General features: G+C 43.9%; 1 pseudogene across 1 annotated transcript in view; it reads left to right on the top strand.

The window, feature by feature from the left end:
- Window positions 1–11854, top strand: part of LOC308058075 (ankyrin repeat domain-containing protein 26-like) — a 32191-nt pseudogene extending 20337 nt beyond the window's left edge. Inside the window, exons 12-16 of the transcript in view lie at window positions 1045–1326; window positions 2027–2262; window positions 3021–3252; window positions 9799–9844; window positions 11351–11854. The product of the transcript in view is annotated as an ankyrin repeat domain-containing protein 26-like (transcript). The remainder of the gene's footprint in view (window positions 1–1044; window positions 1327–2026; window positions 2263–3020; window positions 3253–9798; window positions 9845–11350) is intronic.
- Window positions 11855–19839: the final 7985 nt, after the last annotated feature.

Here is a 19839-nt window from a genome sequence, read left to right as displayed (position 1 = left end):
CAGAAACGCTTTTGAGGTTGCTCTGGCTGTTTGGTAGCATGGAACCTTTTATCTGCTTCTCCGCTCATTTGTTGCTAAAGTAGCTGTGTTTCAAAGTTATGCTCCTTTTTAGAAGATACTATTGTAGAATGAGTCAACTGCCTTGAGAGTGGCTCATTTTTAGTTCACAGGTTAGCAGCATATTTGTGTTCCTGTTGGAAGAGTTATTTTGAATGACAGGGAATGGAATTACGTTTCAGCAATTTTAAATAAGTGTAAAGTTTCTACGTATTTTAGAGACTTTCAAGTGTTGACTCTGCTGGTTTCCCCCACTTTTTTAAAACCAAAAGATGATGGGATATCATGTTTTATGGTTAATAGGTATAGACGATGGATGTTTCTGGAGGGGGAAAGAAGGGGATAGAAGCTGTAGTTGACCATTGGGACCTATGGGAAGTCTGATATTTCCTGGAAATCTTTTGAAAACAAACCGTAGCTTTGACCTAAAGAGACTGTCTTCTGCCACCACTGCTGCAAAAGCGGTGTTCTGAACCACTATTTCCAGATCTATTAGCGTAATGGAAGGAAAGGGTATCCGTTTCTTGTCTTGTCAGTTCTGTGACGAAGCTTTGACCGTGTGACAGCATGTGACAGTTCCTCTGAAGCATGATACATGGGGCTTTTTTCTGATGAAACCAGAATGTGGCTGTGATGTAACTGGGTATGGGTGTGTTTGATTTCCTATGATCGTATGAACATCTCGCAGAAGAATAGCCCTAGTGCTTTTCAGCCTAGCCCTGCGGGTGTAATGCCGCTGGTTTGGTACCTCTTGGTCTGTGACCCACTGCAGAACTGAGGAAGGATGGGAACCTGAGGAGTGCTGTCAGAAATGATGTGAAAGCTGTTCTTGTTTTAAAAGAAGAGCCTGGTTTCGCTTTTGTTTTAACACTGAATCAGCAGATGATAAATACAGTGTTGATGGCCAACTCCTTTACCAATTTTCACAGATTTGACTAATTTTAGATCCCTCTGAGTTCCCTGTTTTTTCCCCTTTCCTGTCTACAGGTTGATGAACTTTCCCAGCAGCTGGAGATAGAGTCTAAAAAAGGCATGCAGCTAGAAGCAGAAAATCATGATTTGCGAGAGGAGTTGTCCACCATGCGTGGGAGCCATGAAAAACTGGAAAAGAGCAAAAGCCAGCTGAAAGAAGAGGTGGCTAATCTCAAACACTATATGGAGACTAACATGGTGGATCGCAGCCAAATAGAACAATACAAAAGAGAGGTGGAAGAACGAGCTGCACAAGAAATAAGGCAAAAACTGCAAGAAGTCAATCTGTTTTTGCAGGTAAGTTAATTTCTTATGTGTGTCTGTTATAGACTTCTGTTTTGGTTGTCATTTTTAGGGGTGGTGGTGGTGCCTGATTCCATGTGTTACGCTGTACTTCTGTTTTTCCTGAAGGGCAGTGGGAGAAGGGAATATGGTTGGGCAAGATGCTTTCATGTGCGTGCAGTGTGCCTGCAGGCCCTGAATCAAAAACTTGCCCGAGGTAGGTTTTCATTTTGCAGTTCTTGGAGGGGTATCACTGCCCACTGGTCTTGTTCTCATTGTTTAGGTCTTGTTGTCATTGTTTATCCTTGAATGGGTATTGCAACTTAAGAGTTGTCACAGCCAGCCATACACATCTTCCGTAGTCATTGCACAAGGGGCAACGCTCAGAAAAGAAGTCACCAAAGCTGCAGGGTGGGGGCTGGGGGTGCGGCATCTCCATGATTTCTTTGAGGAATGCTATGCCCTGTCCTACAGAGATAGTGTTCTTCCATCAGTAGCTTTGATGAGTAATAGTGCTAAGATGGGGGTTCTTTCTGAATGAAAAGAATCATTTGGTGTGGTAGTTCCAGGGTTGTGCCCTGGTCGCTGATGGCAGTGAGGAGGCACAGTTGCCTCGCTGAATAGAGCTGGGCCCTTGAAACTGGGCACACGCAATTGACTGGCGAGGAGAGTTCTCTTTTTCTTTGCGGTGGTTGAAAGTGTGTATCTACTTCAGATGCAGGCAGCCTCCCAGGACAGATTAGAACAAATCAGAGCCAGTCGTCATGCTTTGCTGACAAACCAGCTAGAACACAGAATTGGAGACCTCGAACGTGAATTGGACAGGATAAAAAATACCCAACGAGACAGTATTTTTCAAAAAGAATCCGCACAGGCAGAAGCGGAAAAGTACAAAGACCTGTACCTGGAGGAAGTTAAAAATGGAAGATGCCTAGCAAAAAAACTGGAAAGGTAAGTCCCTGCTCTTTTGGGGTGATAATAAGATACTACTTTTTCCTCAAGCAGTTTTCTTCATTAAATACCTTTTCTACATCTGGTCAGCATTATGCATAAGATAGCATATTTGTGATGAAAGTACCTTAAGGGTCCCCCCTGTTCTTTGGAACTATCTTCATTTCTCTTCAGTGTTCCAGCAGTAACAGCACCGATCATGGGCGTTAATAGGATATTTTTGAAGTTGAGTTTGTTTTACCAGGCAGCCTTTTTGCCAGTCTCTAATCTCCTCTTCTTACTCTAAGTATGGCAGAAAAGATAATGTCATGTCCTTTACTGCTTGAATAAGGATAGGCCCTTCAGAGAACGGCATTTGATGCTCTGAAGAAGAACAACAAAAATCTTTTGGCTTCCATTTTAGTCGCATGTCATAGGTTTCAGCTTTCTTTGGGAAAGGAAGGGTAGCCCAGAGTTCTTATGCAGGTGATGTACCTTTCAGGAAGAGCTATGTAAACACACGGTGTGCACAGACTGCTTTGAGGCCTTAATGCTGAGAAGCCCAAAGTATTGGTTAACTCTTGCTGCTTCTTGCAGGTAGAGTGACTACTTAGAAATAGGCTCTCCAAAAAAAACCCAGATCCAGTTATGGAGATTTTTTTGGACTCTCTTAATCCCTTCCACTTTCAGAAGTCAGATAATAATCAAAGACCTGGAGGGTAACTTTGCGGAAGTCTTATTACCAAAGATAATTCTTTGTATGCTTCTGAATGTTTCAGAGCTAATGAGAGACTAGCAGAAGCCAACAATAAGCTCCTTCAGGAGTGCCATAGAAGCAAACCTTTAACTGCAAGCAGCGCTGTCAGTGGTCCAGTTCTGTATTCAACTGAACTGGGACATATTAGCAACAGTCCGGCACTGAATAGAAGTCTAAATCTAGCAGGAAGCTTCCTAACCCCGACCGTGAATACGTTACCATCAAGAAACAGAGTTGAAGCCTATGTGGCTAAGGTAAGCGTTTTTAAATACTGTTCTCAACTAGTGTTGAAGAGTATCTGTAAGCAAGGTTGTGCTTTTCAGTCTAAAGTTAGAATCCATTTCTAGTTCCAAACCATATGCTCTGATATGCTAAACCAAATTGCTCATCAAAACAGTACACAACTAGGTGGTAGAAACGAAGACTTTTGGTCATCAGGGTTATACAAATTTCCAGAAGTGCTCAAAGACCAAAAAATACTGAGATCTAAATGACAGACTGCGTAACAACATTCTTTTGCAAGAGAAACTGTGATGAAGAATACTGTGGCATAGGAAGCTGCCAGAGAAGCTCTTCAGTAAAATTTAGTGCTGATGCCCCATCCCTGGCAGTGCTCAAGGCCAGGCTGGGTGGCGCTTGGAGCAACCCGGTCTAGTGGAAGGTGTCCCTGCCCATGGCAGGGGGGTTGGAACTGGATGATCTTTAAGGTCCCTTCCAACCCAAGCCATTCTGTGGATGACCTTTTTTAAAACAGTGAACTTTATGATGAGTGCAAAATCCCATCAGACATCTTTCTTTGAGACACCTTTTCCTCCTTCACTGATGTTCATGCTAGCAGTTTCTTCACCGGAACTTGTTTTAGTACAATACCAACAAAGGGATGCTTCAAAACTAGGATGGTATGAACAGGACACGTAACTTCTCACTTGAGTGCGGGACGTATGCTGTGCATAGGAGGCATTTGATTTTGTGGGTCCTGCTATGTGGTGTTATATGTAACTGCTCCTCAGGAAGTCTACAGAGCTTTCTAATTTGGTAAAAAGCTGCAACCTCTGCATACCTCTGGTCAAAGTATGCCCTGTAATTAGCAGTCAGCATGATAGCACATCCCTCACAGACGTAATATCACGTAAATGTGATATCATGAGAGTTGGAAACCAGATGTCAGTCGTTGTAATCCGTTTCCCACCTAGCATAGGACTGAGGCATGGGCAAGCTTGCCTGTTCAGTCGGTGTCTGTCCCTCGCATATTCTGTTGTTGAATGAATGTGAGAAGCATTCGCTCACTTTTAAGTCTATCTCGGTTCGGTGGTCCCACCTACACTGGAAAGAATCCATTTAAATAACGTGTCTGCATACTGTGCCTGGCTTAAGAAAAAGAAAAAAACAAACCAAACAACAAAACAAAAATGGACAAAGCGGTGTGTAGGTAGTGCGTAGCAGCGGCAGTTAAGAGATGAACTTTTCTGTATCGTTGCGAATGTGTTTTTTGTGTCAGAGGGGTGGACGTAACGCTGCATAAAGAACGTGGGAGGCAATTAGTACTGTACCACCTGCAGGGAATATTCTGCACGCAAGCAGCAGAAAGGAGGCGAAATTCAGGGATCCACTACAAAACTGAAGTAAGGAGAAAGCCAGGACAAGGGAACAAGAGGGACAGGGAGCAGGGAGCACGTGAGGGCAGGGGAAAAAGAGAGAGAGATGGGAGCGAGATGTTACAAGAAGAAAAAGGCAAAGGAGGAAACCATCCCCCTTCTAGGAAAAAAGCTGTCCTAGTTTAAAAGAAAAGGGTTTAACAGTTGTGGTTTCTTTTTTTGAAGAAGAAACAGGAAAAAAAGAATAACCTCCCTGTTACTAAATCCAGCTGCACATCTCTTTATGATGTTTCTTCCTGTAATCACCAGTTAGGGAACAACTGAGACTAATTGTAGTGGCACTGCCTGTAGCCTCAAGTCACCTGACGTTCAGTGTATTCAGGGAAGTCTTAAAACCTGGTCTTCTCTGGAGTCCTTCAGAAGAAAGGAACTGAGTTCTCAGAGGTGCAGTAGTTGCTAGAGGACTAGGTGAGTATTTCACTTAGAACTGCGGGCTTAATTGTTCTCAGTCGGGTGCAGTATGTCATGTGCATAACATGCATCTGAGAAAAGAGGATTGAATTGGAACGTAAGACTTTGAAGTCAGGAAGTAACAAAAGGGAAAAACTGCATGTATCCCTCTGCATACAATAACGGGTGGTAAATCTCAATCAGTTTCCAAATGCAAAATCACCAGATGCACAGTCTGTGCTGTCATTTCCGCAGGAGTCCCGTGCCATTCAGGAGGCAAGTTGGAGCATGAGGGAAGAAACCAGAGATTATAGTTTTAGTCTGTTTTGAAATGCTTTGCTGGTTGTGCTGCCTGGTATTCTGTCTGTTCAGCAGACTGTTTCAAAACAGAAGAATTTCTCTGACACAGCCCTTTCTTCACTTCACTGTTTACTTCAGTTATGCCTCAGTTTTGTTTTCCCACTAACCTGGTTCCCTTCTACAGAATTTGCCTTGCCTTTAAATTCAGGATGCGCAGTGCTGCCTTGGCTGGAGATGACACATGTTTCTGCCACTGAAGCTCTAAATGACAGGGAGTTAAGAAGCTGAAATTGCAGTGTGCCTCAGGCAGTCCTTTGAGGCTTCTTTTTTTAGTCAAAGCTCTCTGCAGATTTGGTGTTCCTTGTGGTAGCTTCCTCAAGGTGAGAAGGGCTATTGGAAGTAGGGAACATGCCAGCCATTCTGAAGAGGGAGATGTTTGTGTGAATTTCGTTTGTGCAGAAGCTTTGAAATAGCTTCAGGGGCAAAGAGGTGAAAATAGTTCACACTGCTGTTATTCAAAATGATGGTATTCATTGGTCCTGCAGCTGTTGGAAAAAACCCTGGTAAATGATGCTGACAAGAGGAAGGAGTGCTTCACTAGCAAGTGGACACAGTTTCTCCTTTAGACTTAACTAAGGAATTTGGTGTTTAAAGGCTTGAAAGATTGCACCGTTTTCCTAAACATTAAGCATGACTATCAGTGATTACACATAGAGCCGTACATGTTGAAGATGGTCATATCACAAGTTCAGCAAAAAATGAGCGTGTTATTCTTAAAAAAGCATAAAGAAATGTGTTCCATTACAGTATAGCCCCTTCCCCTTTATCAAATATATACGCTACAGAAATGAATAACCTTGAAGTGCAAAAGGATCTTTAAAAATACAAAAAAAGTTCATATTGGCACAAGCTTATTAACCAGTAGAATCCCAATCACATGCAATGTCTTTGGGGTTTTTTTGGTGTTTTTTATTTGTATTAGAGCTTCAGTAATGTGGAATAAATTACAAGTACTTGACAAATTCTGTGCATGTAATTAGACAGTGACCATAGCAACTAGCAATTCAGTATTTCAGACCTGCTCCCTTAGTCCATAGACTAAGGCAAGGAATGTCTCCTGCAAGTGCTGCAAGGAGGTTTTGGGACTGGAGTCCTGTTGTTAGGTTTAACAAATGTCAAGCTTAAATCCTAACAGCTGTGCCAAAGGCTGGTGAAAATGAACATGGGTGTCTTGACAGACAAGAACAGTGAACTCTGCAACCAGGGTGAATCAGTGGATAAATGAAACCAGTTTAATGTGGGAAGGGAAATGTCTGCTTCCTACTTCATCTTCCAATTTCTGTTCCATTTCTGATTTGGCTTTCTGCACTCTTGTAGCAGTCTTTGTTGTTAGCTTTTTTACTTGCTTCATTTACATGTAGGCCACGTTCTTGTTTCTCACTGAAGACCTGTGAACTTCAGGCTGTTTTTCTTTCTTTTTCAGCTCCTTCATCAAAAATCTGTCCGTCTCTCTTCTCTGCAGCCAGATACATGGCAAGGTTTGCAGCCAGCATTGTTTAATGTTGGGATGGTATTTTATACTGGAAATGTTGTCTGTTTATGCTGTTAGTTTTTGATTAAAACTTACTGATTGTATTCACATTTTCCTAACACTGCGCATATTTTGAACTTTAGTTTGTCCAAGTGAAAGAATGACTGCTGCAGGGGACTTCTCTGCTTTATGTATTTGTAATGCAATGGCTTCTGTGGTAGTTAACCATCTGTGAGATGTAATGCAGTGGCTTCTGTGGTAGTTAACCATCTGTGAGATGATAGTCTATGGATTTAATCTGTTATGATGGAACTTTGAGCTTTAGGAGTAGGCTGGTTTACCCTCCTTGCCACTTCTGATATACAAAAAGTTCTTGGTGGTCGCAGCAGTTGTGTCTAGGATCTCAACTTCAGAACAGTACTGGTACTCCAGACTCGGAGCATCATCTCACGGAGTCTTACAGGATCCAGCTTACTCTGTGCTAAAGCAGCCTGTGTGGATAAGTAGTAAGTCAACACCACTTTCTGAAAAAAGAACTGTTGAGAAGGTGCCTGCTGCAAGTGAACACCTGGTGTGTTACCGCCTGAAGAGATGTGCAGTGAGGTGAGAAGTGCCTGCTCAGGAGGTTTGGGACACTCAGCTGTGATGCCTTTCCCAGGGGTTTGGGGGGAAGGAGAAAAGTGGAGGCAAGTTAAGGTCCTCGGAGGTGTATTTTGCCTGGCTCTTCATTATTCCTTTTTCAGAAATCAGTGTGTTGGCTTTACTTCCACCTATTTCTCTTCCCTCAGACATGGATGAGAATCACAAAGACATTGATGGAATGAATAAGAGGAAAACAAGACCTTTTTCTTCTCTTGATTGATTTGTACATGTTGCAGAGGGTCCTGTGGACCTTCTAGTCATTGTGAAGACTCAGGAAACCAGGGAAAGTGGTTTCTTCTAACACCACTAACTACTACGTCTTTGCTTGGGCTTGGTCCTGGGTTTGGGCCGTATTTTGGTCTAGGCATTAGTTTTCCTGCTTTTTTCTGTTACCTGTGTCTCGTCTCAGGAGTTAGGGGGTCCTTTCTCCCCGGAATTTTGCTTCTGCTTGTACCTGCTTGAAAACAATTAGAGATTTGGGGGGTCCTTTTCCATTGTTCATGCAGCTCTGTTGGCACAGAGTATTTCAATGAAGTATCACAGAGTGGTGCTTCTCCTGCAGGATCTAGTGAATGTGGTCCCAGCTATCCCTGTGTTCCTGGAGAGAGAGCCCTTCCCTCCGCTTCGCTGGTTTACAGCCCCGCTCCTTTGACCCTTGCAGTTACTGCCTGTTACTGCTCCTCTTGTGAGGGTAAGCAGAGTGGTTTCCTTCCTGAGGCTCTTGCTCTCTCTGTGCTGTTGAGTACCCTGTGCAGTGTTTCCGTTCTTCTTGTTGTTGTTATGCTGCTAGGTGGGTCTGCTCATTTCATAAAATAAATGCTCCTTCCCCCAGGAATTCAGTACTAAAATCAAGAGAGTCGCAGAATGAGTGAGGGGAAGGGGCCTCTAGAGATGATCTAGTCCAACGTCACCCCTGCTCAAAGCAGGGTCAGCCACAGCAGGTTTTGTCACTGTTCTGTCAGCCAGGTGTTATACATCTCCAAGGATGGACACTCCACAACCTTTTCTGGCAACCTGTTCCAGTGTCTGTCCATGCTTACAATTTTTTTAAAAATAATAATTGTAAAAATCCTTGTGTTAAAATTTCCTCTATCTGGATTTGTGCCTATTCCTCTTGTTCTTTTGCTTGGCACTGCTGAGAAGAGTCTGGCTCCATCTTCTGTACTCCCCCCACCAGGTATTTATACACATACATAAGGTCCCGCTGAGCTTTCCTGTTCTCCAGTAAAGAAACAGTTGCAGCTCTCAGCCTCTCCATATAGCTCATGAGGTCCAAGCCCTGCAGCATCTTCATGGCCATCGTAGCCCTGGAAGCTGTATGATACGTGTTTTGAAATTCACTTCTGCGTGTCACAAATTTGATGGAAAAAATGTAGGAGTAGCAGGTATCATCAAATGTAAACAGCAGCATATAGCGCTTGGACTGTGACTCTTAAATTAAGAGATGTGATTCCTTCTTGTGAAGGCTTCTGAAGGCAGAATCATAAGTGAGAATAACTTAATTGGTAACAATACCCACTTTCTAGGGGAGAAGAGGCATAAGTGCTTCTTTGTAGTGATCCAGGCTGATTCCAGCTACATAATAAACCCCACAGCACTCGCTGCGTAGAAGCTGTAGCTGTGGTTATCTTTTCTTAGTACACAGTTTGCAAGAAAAAATTGTGTGTGCTTTTATGTTTTTATAAATGCGTGTCGTGGTATTTGCAATAACAATAAAGAAGTTTTGGCATCATCTGTAGGAGCTCTTTCAATTTCCCATCTTAAGGTGGAGAAAAGAAGAATATTGGCACACGCTTTTTTCTATACAAATGGTGTATGTCAATCCTGCAGCAGCTGCTAGTGCAGCTCTTCTCTCTGTGAAGTTGCAGAAGCCAGCCTCAACTGGCTGATTTGTCCCTGTGGGTGGCATTTGTACCTATCTCGGCATGTAGCTGACATTCTGTTCGTGTGTTTGATGATAAACTTCAGCCATACCTTCACTGCAATAACTGTGCTAGGCTTTCTTGCTTTCTTCCTGTGTATTTTGTTAAATGCCCAGTAATAATCCAGCTGGTGAGTTACAAATTGTTTTGTTAACGTTGCTGAGCAATGAGGCAGCTGCAGCCCGACTGACCAAAAGTTTCTCTTCAGTAGAAATCAAACCCCAAACCAAGATGTGTCTATTTGGAATTATATTTTTAGGTTTTCTCTCATTATGTGTGGTTTTTAAGAATGTTTTAGAAGTTTAATATTAGAAAAATGTAACTGTTAAAATATTAACTGTATTTTCTGTATAATTCTAGGTACGGCAGGAACTAGATGAAAAAATCGCTAAAGAACTTAAACAAGGTAATGTGTCACTATGTTAGGGGCATTTTTAAGGAAAAAGAGGAGTGTTCCTGACTCTTGAACATAATGGCTTGAAAGCTGTGAAGTTCCTGTGCTAAGCACAGGGAGGTTTTTCTGCTAGCTTTCCAGTTTAGACTTGAATGTGAAAATTTCCTGCTTACCAAAAGATTGTGTAGAATGTTATGCAGTTGCCTGAAAAAGACAAGTGCAGAGAAAACTAACCCACTTCCTCTACACGGGTGCACTTGGCGTAAGCTGAAGTCACGTTTTTCTAGAGTGAATCCTTGAGCACAAACGTCAAACGTAAAAGAAGCCCCGAGAGAAGACGTTTATAGACTTCAGCCATCACTGCTTCTTCCATGTGCATCAGTTGCATTCCGCACTAAATCATACCGTGCACTTCTCTGCTGTTGGACCTTGGTTTTTTGCCATTTCTTATTCATTGCTTGTATTTGTAGCTTATATGTTGCAGTCTTTTTTGAATAAGCAAGAAAAATGTAATCAGTGATATGAAAGATACCCTTTCTTTGGGAAAAGATCATTTCATAGCACTTAGGCAAACATAAGATGAGTTGAATGCTTTTAACACATAGCATGAAACATGCTCTATAATATGAGGCCAGGTGTCGAAAGAGGAATTCCACCTGTTTCAGGGTAGTCGTTCCTCCAGAGTCACTGCTTTGCTTTGCAGTGACTGGTGCTATTTCAAAGCAGGTAGCCCCTGCGAGAATTTCCTTCTGTTCCTGCATGCTTTTAGTAATACAGAGAGTGTTCAGCTGTAGCTTCACAGCTCGTTCCATGTGTCCGAATGGACACAAAGCCGTTGCATTTCATCCGTGTGCATTTTGAACCTGACTGTGCATCTGCTAGGTGTCATAGAGTGCGTTTGGTTTCAGGACCTTGTCTGAAAAACGTGGCTGGAGAAGAACAGGAAAGGTGGGCTTGCTGTCATTGAGTATGTGTTTTTGTGGAGGAAAGAGGGTTTTGCCAGGGTGAGTTACAAAGACGCCCCTCAAAGAAAGTGCCAGGCTAGGAGACTTGTCCTGGCCTGACTGCACTGCAAAGGTGTTTGCGTTTTCACCGGCGGATTCTTTTTAAGTTTGTCACAGAGAAGGCAGAAGCTGGTTTTTAGGAGTAGAGTTCCAATAAATCACTGCTTTGAACATTCAAGGAAAACAGATACTGGAGGTTTGAGAGATCTGCAGGGGGGCTTAGTTTAGCACTGGTGTAAGCCGGAGTCATTTGTGGATTCCCTGAAGACGTTCGCTGTGTAGCCTATAGAATTTCTTTCACTGGCTTTAGAAATACTGTTGACTGGTAAGCAAATGTGGAAAAAGATTGTTTCTTCCTTTGTGCGTAGCCCTTTGATTGTTACGATCCCTTGGAAGTTTTTAAATCTCTTTCTGGATTATAGTCTCTCCAGTTATCCATGATGTTTTCATAGTGACTGATTTGGCCCTGTCTAGTGTAAAAGCAACACCGGAATCTTGTTTCTCTTCTCCCTAGCCACTGCTGAACTTGAAGCTGGATCTGCTGGAGCTTCTCCCATGGTATTTTCCGATGGATCTTCAAAAAGTATCCACGTTGACCAGGATCCCCTTTGCAGGGCAGTACAGGAGTACCGCGATGTTTTAACCAAAAATTACCTGATTTGAACAAAATGCTGGGAAAAAAGCTCCGGAAAGGATTTTGTTTACATAGCGCGTCTATAGTTTCTCATCCCACAGTTCAGATGTGCAAATGTGTTTATTGCAGTCCGAATGTGAATTCTATTAAATGGATGTCAAGCACATTGCACTTGCCTGTTGGTTTATTGATGCATAGGTGTTTTATTTTGCACTCACCATAAGAAGCACACCTGTTTTTTTCTGACTAGCAGAATGACTCACCTTGATTCTTGAGCGTGACAGAATTGTCAGAATGTTTCTTATCAACGTAGAAGCTTTATTTTTTCTCCACTGATGTTCTGTGTTTTAACGAAAGCATTCCCTTTGTTCTGCTTAATCCTTTCACCCTATGTGTTGTTCATGTTTCCAGTGTTACTTTAATGCTTAGGACATCGTTTGATGTGATTTGAGCCTGCTGCTTTAGTCCAGATGCCGTGACTGTTTCTGCCGATAAAGTGAAATCTTTACCAGTGGTCATGCTGGAGGACAGGGCACTTTACGTTGCTGTCACCTTATGCGCCTTAGGTTTAACATTACTGTGAGTGTGTAGCAGTGCCAAGAGAGTTATGTGGTGGGTTTGGTATGTTTGTTTTGGATCACAGAACCACAGAGCGGGTGAGGTTGGAAGGGACCTCTGGAGGTCATCCGTTCTAGCTCCCCTGCTCAGGGAAGACCACCCAGAGCTGGTTGCCCAGGACCGTGCTGGCTTTTGAGCATCTCCCAGGATGGAGCCTCCGTGGGCAGCCTGTGCCAGTGCCCAGTCACCCTGATCGGAAAGAAGCATTTCCTGATGTTCAGCCCCAACCCTCTGTGTTTCAGTTTGTGCCCATGGCCCCTCATGGTATTCATCTTGGGGTTCGTATTAAAGGTCGCTGCAGCTGTAGACATTCCCAGTTACTACATCAGCAGCTGTGCTGTACCTGAAACACTTCATGTGCGGGAAAAATGAATGTTAAAATATTAACTTCCAGTCTCCTCAGTACTTTCCAAACCTTGTATGATAGGACAGCCAATCTTTTTGTTGCTGCTAGCAGCTGATGATGTGGTGGCTGTAGCCCAGATGGTAGCCAGTGTTCTGGGACATTTGTGTCAATAAAAGAAGCAGGTTTACTTCTTTCAGGGAGTTACCTGTTACTGAAGATCTACATTGTCATTTCCTGTCCACAGAAGTCAGTAGTGATCAGAAGATGATAGAACAAAGTCCCAGTTCTGGGAAAGGAAGAATGGTTGTCCCAAGATCAATTAAGACTGGAAAAATTTGGGGGTTTTACCCACTAATTCAAGGACTTGAGTTAACAGGCAGTGAGGAAAGCAATGAATGTTGCTGTGACGCTGTTCCTTTTTATATGAATACATATTTGTGAAGTTAATATACTGTATTTAATTCCAGATATTCTGTTTGAAATTTAATAAACCTTGTCATCTAATATATGTCTTTGTTTTATCGTTTCCCTTCTTGACATCGCTTTCTACCCCTTTCCCTAACCGTACAGCTCTCCAGAGCGCTCTGCTCCTTTCAGCTCTGTTCACCGCTGCGCCTTCAGCCTGTCCTGGAGGCCAGGCAAAAGGCCAGCATGTGTGTATGTCCTTCTCCACAATTGTGTTAAGATCAGTTCCCAGACTTTCCCTGTATTTTAGAGCAATCCTCCTTGTGGTTTGGGCAGAAGGTAGCAGGTGAGCTTCTGGTGGCCGTGAAACGCTGGGAAATCCCACAGGTTTTGATCCCCTGCAGAGGAAAAAGGTGTAACGAAATTTCTCCAGCCTGCACCGGAGTGGTCAAAGAGAAGTTCAGCTTTTGCTACTTTCTAGTGTCTCTCCACAGAGGAAGCAGGGACAGAACATCTTGACATTCACGTTGTGTTGTCAGTCACTGTGATAAACTCAGACGTGACCTGTGCTCAAGTTTCCTCACCGCTCTCTGCTGCCAGCTCTTAGTGAGAGGGGAGAGCTCTTGGCTGGTGGAGCAGCAGAACAGAAATTCGGTGTTGGCATCTGCCATAACCGGCATTGATAGCAGTTATGATGAGGCGTGAGGGGGTACAGAGAAGTCCAGGCAATTCCTGCGCTCGAAAGTCCATCCCCAGTGTCACTGTGGGGACACTCCTGATGAAGCAGGAGAGGGCATGGCACTTGGGGGAGGCTCTGAGGCCTGGAAGACAGGGAATGTCTGTCCCATCTTCAAGAAGGGCAAGACCGAGGAGCTGGGAACTGCAGCCTCACTGTGCTGCCTGGGAAGGTGGCGGAGCACGTACTCTGGGAGCCGTTTCCAAAGATGCTGGGGACAAGAAGTTGGTAGGGAGGAGTCAGCATGGGTTTGCAAAGGGTGAAATCATGCCGCACTGACCTGGTACCTCTCTAGCGATGTGTGAGTAACTGAGTGGACAGAGGAAGAGCAGTGCATGTTGCTTACCTTGACTTTAGCAAGGCTTTCTCTGGCTTGTGCCCGAACAGTCAAGTTCAGGTTCAGGAACTTCCTGATCTCTTTCCAAAGAAGAAAGCAAGTGTGTTTCTTGATTTCTTTGCTCAGGTACCTTAGAAACCCTTTGGGGTCAGTAGCTACAAGCAGGTTGCAGATCTTTGCAATCAGTTGTATGGAATAAACAACTCTGTTTCAGAAAATCTTATTATGCCAGTTGCTTTTTCCTCATGAGCAAAAGTGTCAGGAGTTTCCCAGGTTTTGCTGTCTTCAAAATACCATGTTGAATTGTTGCTACAAAACATTAGTTTTTCAGTTACTCATTGGCAGAGTAGTGGTTGAGTAGTCCTGCTGCAGCACTAGTATGTCTTCCCAGTGAGTCCTGACCTCTGAAACATCCAGGCTTTTGCTTATAATTCATTGCTGATCGCTGCCACTCCGCTCCACTGATGCTCTGCAGAGGGAACATAACTCTGGTACCCTGTAAGCATGCTGACCGCCTGTGTCCTGTTTTCATCCTGCCTTTACCTCAGAGGTACCCCTCGCCACACTTCCCTGGGTATAGAGATAAAGCACTTGTGACTAAAAACAAAGCAGCTGCACGTTCTGTGTGCCTAGAAAAGCCAGTGGTAAATGCTGCTTTACTGCTGGCTCCCAGCGAGAAGCGGAGGTTACTGGCTGCTGGGCAAACCAGCGTTAACATCGAGCACAGCAGCGAGGGAAAGCCCGGTCCAGTCATTCACTGCAGCGATGACGTGTCTGTTTTCTGGTTGCCAGTGAGAAACCTGCTCTCAAATGTGGGTGGCTGCTCCTTGCTGCTTGTTGGAAACAGCCCCCGCTACCCTGCAAGTGGTGCGGTGTCGTGGTTTAACCCCGGCTGGTAACCCAGTGCCACGCAGCCGCTCGCTCGCTCCCCCCTCAGCCAGAGGGATGGGGAGAGCTGGAAAGGAATGCAAAACTCAAAGGCTGAGGTAAGAACAATTTAATAATTGAAACAGAATAAAAATGGAAGAATAGCCACAACAGTGACAATAATAGTTATAATGAAAAGGGAGAGGGAAAGGAAGAAAGGAGCAGGTGGTGCACAACGCAGCTGCTGGCCGCCCACCGGCTGATGCCCAGCCAGTCCCCAGGCAACAAGCCCCCTGCCCAGCCAGCCCCCAGGTACACAGAGAGCAGGCGTGCCGTCCCATGGCATGGAACACCTCTGCGGTTGGTTCGGGTCAGCGGACCTGGCAGTCTCCCCTCCCCAGCCCTTGCGCCCCTCCAGCCCTTTTGCTAGCGAGGCCTGAGGAACTGCAGTGCCTCACACCAAAGCCAAAAGACAGCACTGCGCTAGCCCCTAAGAAGGTAATTAACGCCATCCCAGCTGAAACCAGGACGTGCTGCTAACACATCTGGCAATACCCGAGCTCACTATGCTGAAGCTGAGCTGTATCCTGTTCCATAAAACAGGGAACTGATCTTCTGTGCAGGTGTCTATCTTCCATAATTTCTGTCTAAGCGTCTGGACCAGTTACCTAGCGTCGTAGTACCTGACCACGCGCTATTCGCACACAGCGAGGGCATGCTGAGGGCTGGTTGTTTTGGGTTTTTTTCATTTTGTCTGTACAATGCAAACAGTGCAGGCAAATCGCATGTGACCAAGGGAATTTCAGCTTCTTCCTGCACCCCACTGCCAGTGTTCCTTGCACTCCAGAGCAAGGGGTTCAGACAAAGGATGCCTTTCTTAAGCAAGGCAGAAATGTATGAGACTTTGAACAACCAGCATGCCAAGAGATGTTTCCCACTACCAAACCACATCTCTTCAACTATGCCTATTAGTGGAGCTTTTTCTCTAACGTGAGCTTTGGTTTCTTTCCTATCCATCACACTGGTTACATATTGCCAGTAGCAGATGGTGTTGGCTCTTTGCACCTGCAAATGAAGTTGATTTTATAATTGTCTTTCTTGACACAGTCAACCTTGAATTTGCAAATTGCTTTTCATTGGTAGTACCGCCTCTCCCTAAGCATAAGCGCTACTTTAACTGAGGTTACTGTGATAGCTGATCATTGTGCTACCTATTAACTATGATGAATTATTAATGATTAGTTATTACTATTAATCACTGCTATAAGCACAGCAAGGACAGTGACTGTTAGGAAGACAAGCAGCACAGTCCATGTTTTATTCAGGATAATCTGGACCACACACTAGTTGGGCCTTTTGAGCACAGCTGTGTATCACAAACAACAAGGACAATATTCACTTTTTATCTTCCTTGCAAATTCTGTTCTATTTGTAGAAACTGAGTACAAGTTCTGCTCCCACCTCACAGGCCCACCCCCAGATGTCTACAGCAATACCTTCATGTAGAATGGAGCTCCAGGCACCTTTACAAACAAACAAACAAGCAAGCTTCCTTCACATCTATAAACACGCGTGGCATCTACACGAATACTACTGCCAGTCACCTTCTTGCTGGTGAAGTGCCAATTGGCCATAGCCTTAGAGAAAGTTCCCTTTTAACCTCCGGCTGTATTATCAAAATCCTGTGCATAAAACTGCGTTCCCTGTTGCAGGAATGAATAGACAGTTATTACCCAGCTCAAATGCTCCTCTTTAATGGCTCTTCATGAAACAGCATCATGCTTACCTATTTCTGGAGCATCCAGGCAAAAATAACCCTGTACAAAGCTAACAGTCCTTTCACAGCAACTAGGTAGCCACAGTAGAAATTATTTACCAAGGAATGCTAAATCGCACAGGCCCATTCCAGCTCCCTTTTCCACATAATTCTTCAGACCAATCTCATCAACAATGTGTCTTTGTATTTACTGTTCATAAACTCTGTTTTGTGCTGCCCTCTAATTTTCAGGAGTTGCAGGGCTACTTCCCAGAAATACATCAATATCTCAGAGAAGCTGGGATTTAAAACCTGGCTTGTTTCTTGGCATCCACAATGGCGCTGAGCTTTCTCCCATCAAGAAAAGGACATACGTGGGGGATTTTTTGGCTCATCTATTTGGGGGCAAGGAAAAAATTGCTTTGAACATGGGCTGAACTTAATCTTTGCCTTATAAATGACTGGCTGTTTTACATTCCAGCTTCATCCCTGCAACAAAATCCTGCACCTGTATTTTGCCACCTGTCCTATGAGGGGCCCGAGCCACTGTGAGAAAGACCAGCTTTCATTTTGGACATGGAAGACAAGATGTGTCGATGTTACGGGCATACAGACAGGAGCAAACAAGAGAAAAGTATGTACCAGAAGTGCAGGGGGAAAACGATGGATCACTGGCCTTTGCAATTTACCTAAACGTCCTTATGTCTCGATTATCTTCACTGATTAAGCCTTTCGTGGTGCTGTAGTAGAACCTTTGTCATTCCAGAATTTTTTCACTTTAATAAGTTACTATGGCTCAGATGGTACATGGAAGAGTGCAGGGAAACTTCAGTGCTTTCATAAATAACGCTCAGCTGCTTAAAGGCCCAGGGTGATGAAGGGCATTGCCCTGGGTACATCTGTGTGTTGAAGCATGGCATTAGCAGTAGGGTAGCCTGGCAATTCCCTTTCAGCTATGAGCAATTCTTCTGGCACGTGCACTTTGCAGAAAAGCAAAACTGCTGACATACACAATGTGATTGTAGAGCATCATACACATCTTACCAAAAAAAAAAAAAAAAAAAAAAGTAAGGGCTCCCAGGTTGAAGTTTGTCTTTCTTACTGCTTTCTACACTGACCAGACTTCTAAAAAATGGTGGAATCAGAAGTTAGATAACACTCAAAATTACTGAATGGATACTACAAACTACGCCAGATGTTAACCTCTAGATAAAAAGGAAGCTGTCCCCTTCACCCATATAACAACCATCACTTACATTATAACAATAGCTAACTCTACCAAATATTTGAATTCTGTTCCATTTCTCATCAGAGACACTTTCCACTCAGATCCTGGCAATTTTAATTGAATGCGAGCTGATGACTTTTCGGGGAAGCGACCTTGAAAATCAGAAGCACAATTCTTCACAATGCTTCCCCAGTATAGTTACACAGAAGAATCTTAAGCCTTTTCAAAGGCCTCTTTGCACTTGCTAGACATAAGCTGCCCTTACGCCTGACTCTTGTATCCAGGATGAATTAGAACAAGCAGGAGAAGAAACATGGCAAAAAGCAAGGCCGTTTCCGCTCAGCGTTGATGAGCACGCACTTCCATGCATTTTGCACTTGCAGTTTAATCATGGAAATCATTCTGCACACTCCTACTGCTAATGACCTGATTGTTAGGAGAAAGGTGGGCCCCGGTCCTATTGACTGTTTACATCTTAATGTGCCCTGGTTTTGAAATCTATGTCCAGACTAGCTGAGGTTCTAGGGTGTTACATTTCCTCTGCAGCATCACACACTTTCAATCAGCATCGGCTCTTTAGCCATAATCGCTTCCTGCCCTGGCTTCTGCTCGGCACTGCAACTTGCTGCAGAACAGAACCCCCCCAAACCTGGTCTGTGTGCATGAAATGGTATAGATGAAGTGGTATTTAAGTGGCACTTGGCGAGAACCGGTTATATTCATTGGAAATGCTGTGAATGGGTTTGAAATGGTTGTAAATAGGTTTTCACTGTTGCATGTTTTTTACTGGTCTTCTGCATGCATGTTGTTTTAAATGCAATTTTGACAATCTGTCCCCTGTATCTGAGGGCACTACGTCACCTGCATGTTCCATCAGTGCAAATACTGCAGGTTCTTGCCATACGCCACCTGCAAGTCTGGCCGCTTCACAGAAACGTCACAGCATTCATCTGCACACAGGTAGGTTTCTGTCGCGACGGAGGGAAGACACAGTCACTCAATATGAGTGATCAGCAGACTTCGTTTATTGTCCCTTACAGTCACCTTTTATGCCTTCCTATAATTAGCTCATACATATTACAAAAGTTAAGCTCATTATTGGTTAGTTGCCTAAATACCAAGTCCGCCCCTAGTTTCTCTTCTGTAGTTATCTGTTCCCACCTGCAACATTCTTTTCCCACCATGATCTTCCTGATATTGTGTAACAAGAACAGCCAAGGATAGTGTATTTTTGCTTTACTTCAGAGAAGCTGAGAGCGATGTGCATTTTTGTCCAGCCAGCTGGACTATGTCTATGTGACCCTTTTCAGCTAGCCAGTTATCCACAGGTTTCCATCTGCATCATAAGCAGAGCTGAAGTCTGAAATTATACAAGTGAGAGTTCTGAAAGACTTAAGCGCAAAAATCCAAAGCAAGAACCAACATTTTAAAATAACATTTTATGATAGAAAGCTTCCATATGAAATTCTAGTGCCCTAAAATATTTCTTGGTAGGGAATGTTTTCTCACAATTACTCAGTATTTCTTGTAATATGAATGACATGCACAATAATTGTATCTGTGTTAGAGAAAACTTCCCTATAATGGGCACTGCTCTAAAACCTGACTTTGTCCACATTCAACAGGTTTGTGTTCTGCTTTTTGTGGATTTCACTACTTCAAATCCAGCTTCTTTCATTTCTCCGCCTGTATAATCTCCGCTTGTTTCTATGCAGAGCACTGTAATCACTGCTGAGAAAATTGGCACTAAAGATAAAACTCAAGTACAAAACAAAAAGATGATGGTGGGACAACCAGTAAAGCTGTTTTGGTGGACAAAACCAGCGTATGCACATGCCCTTGTGCTCCCTTGAGTAATGAACACCTTTTATCAAAAAGTGCAAGTAGCAGACAAGGAGTTCAGCACTGAGTGAAATTTCTCGGCGTTCAGCAGCACCGTGCCTGATGTAAAGCTGAACGGCAGCAGCACGTTGTTCCGCTCAAGTTCCAGAGTTTCTGGAACGTTCTGCAAGGCTCCAGGAAGGAAGGTATTACCGCCTGGGTGAGGTCAGGCCCTTAGTGCTAGCAAGTAATTCT

Source organism: Falco punctatus (genome assembly GCF_963210335.1).
Source record: "Falco punctatus genome assembly, contig: scaffold_23, whole genome shotgun sequence".
NCBI lineage: Eukaryota > Metazoa > Chordata > Aves > Falconiformes > Falconidae > Falco > Falco punctatus.
Note: the sequence above shows the minus strand (reverse complement) of the source record. Positions and strands in the feature narration are given on the sequence as shown.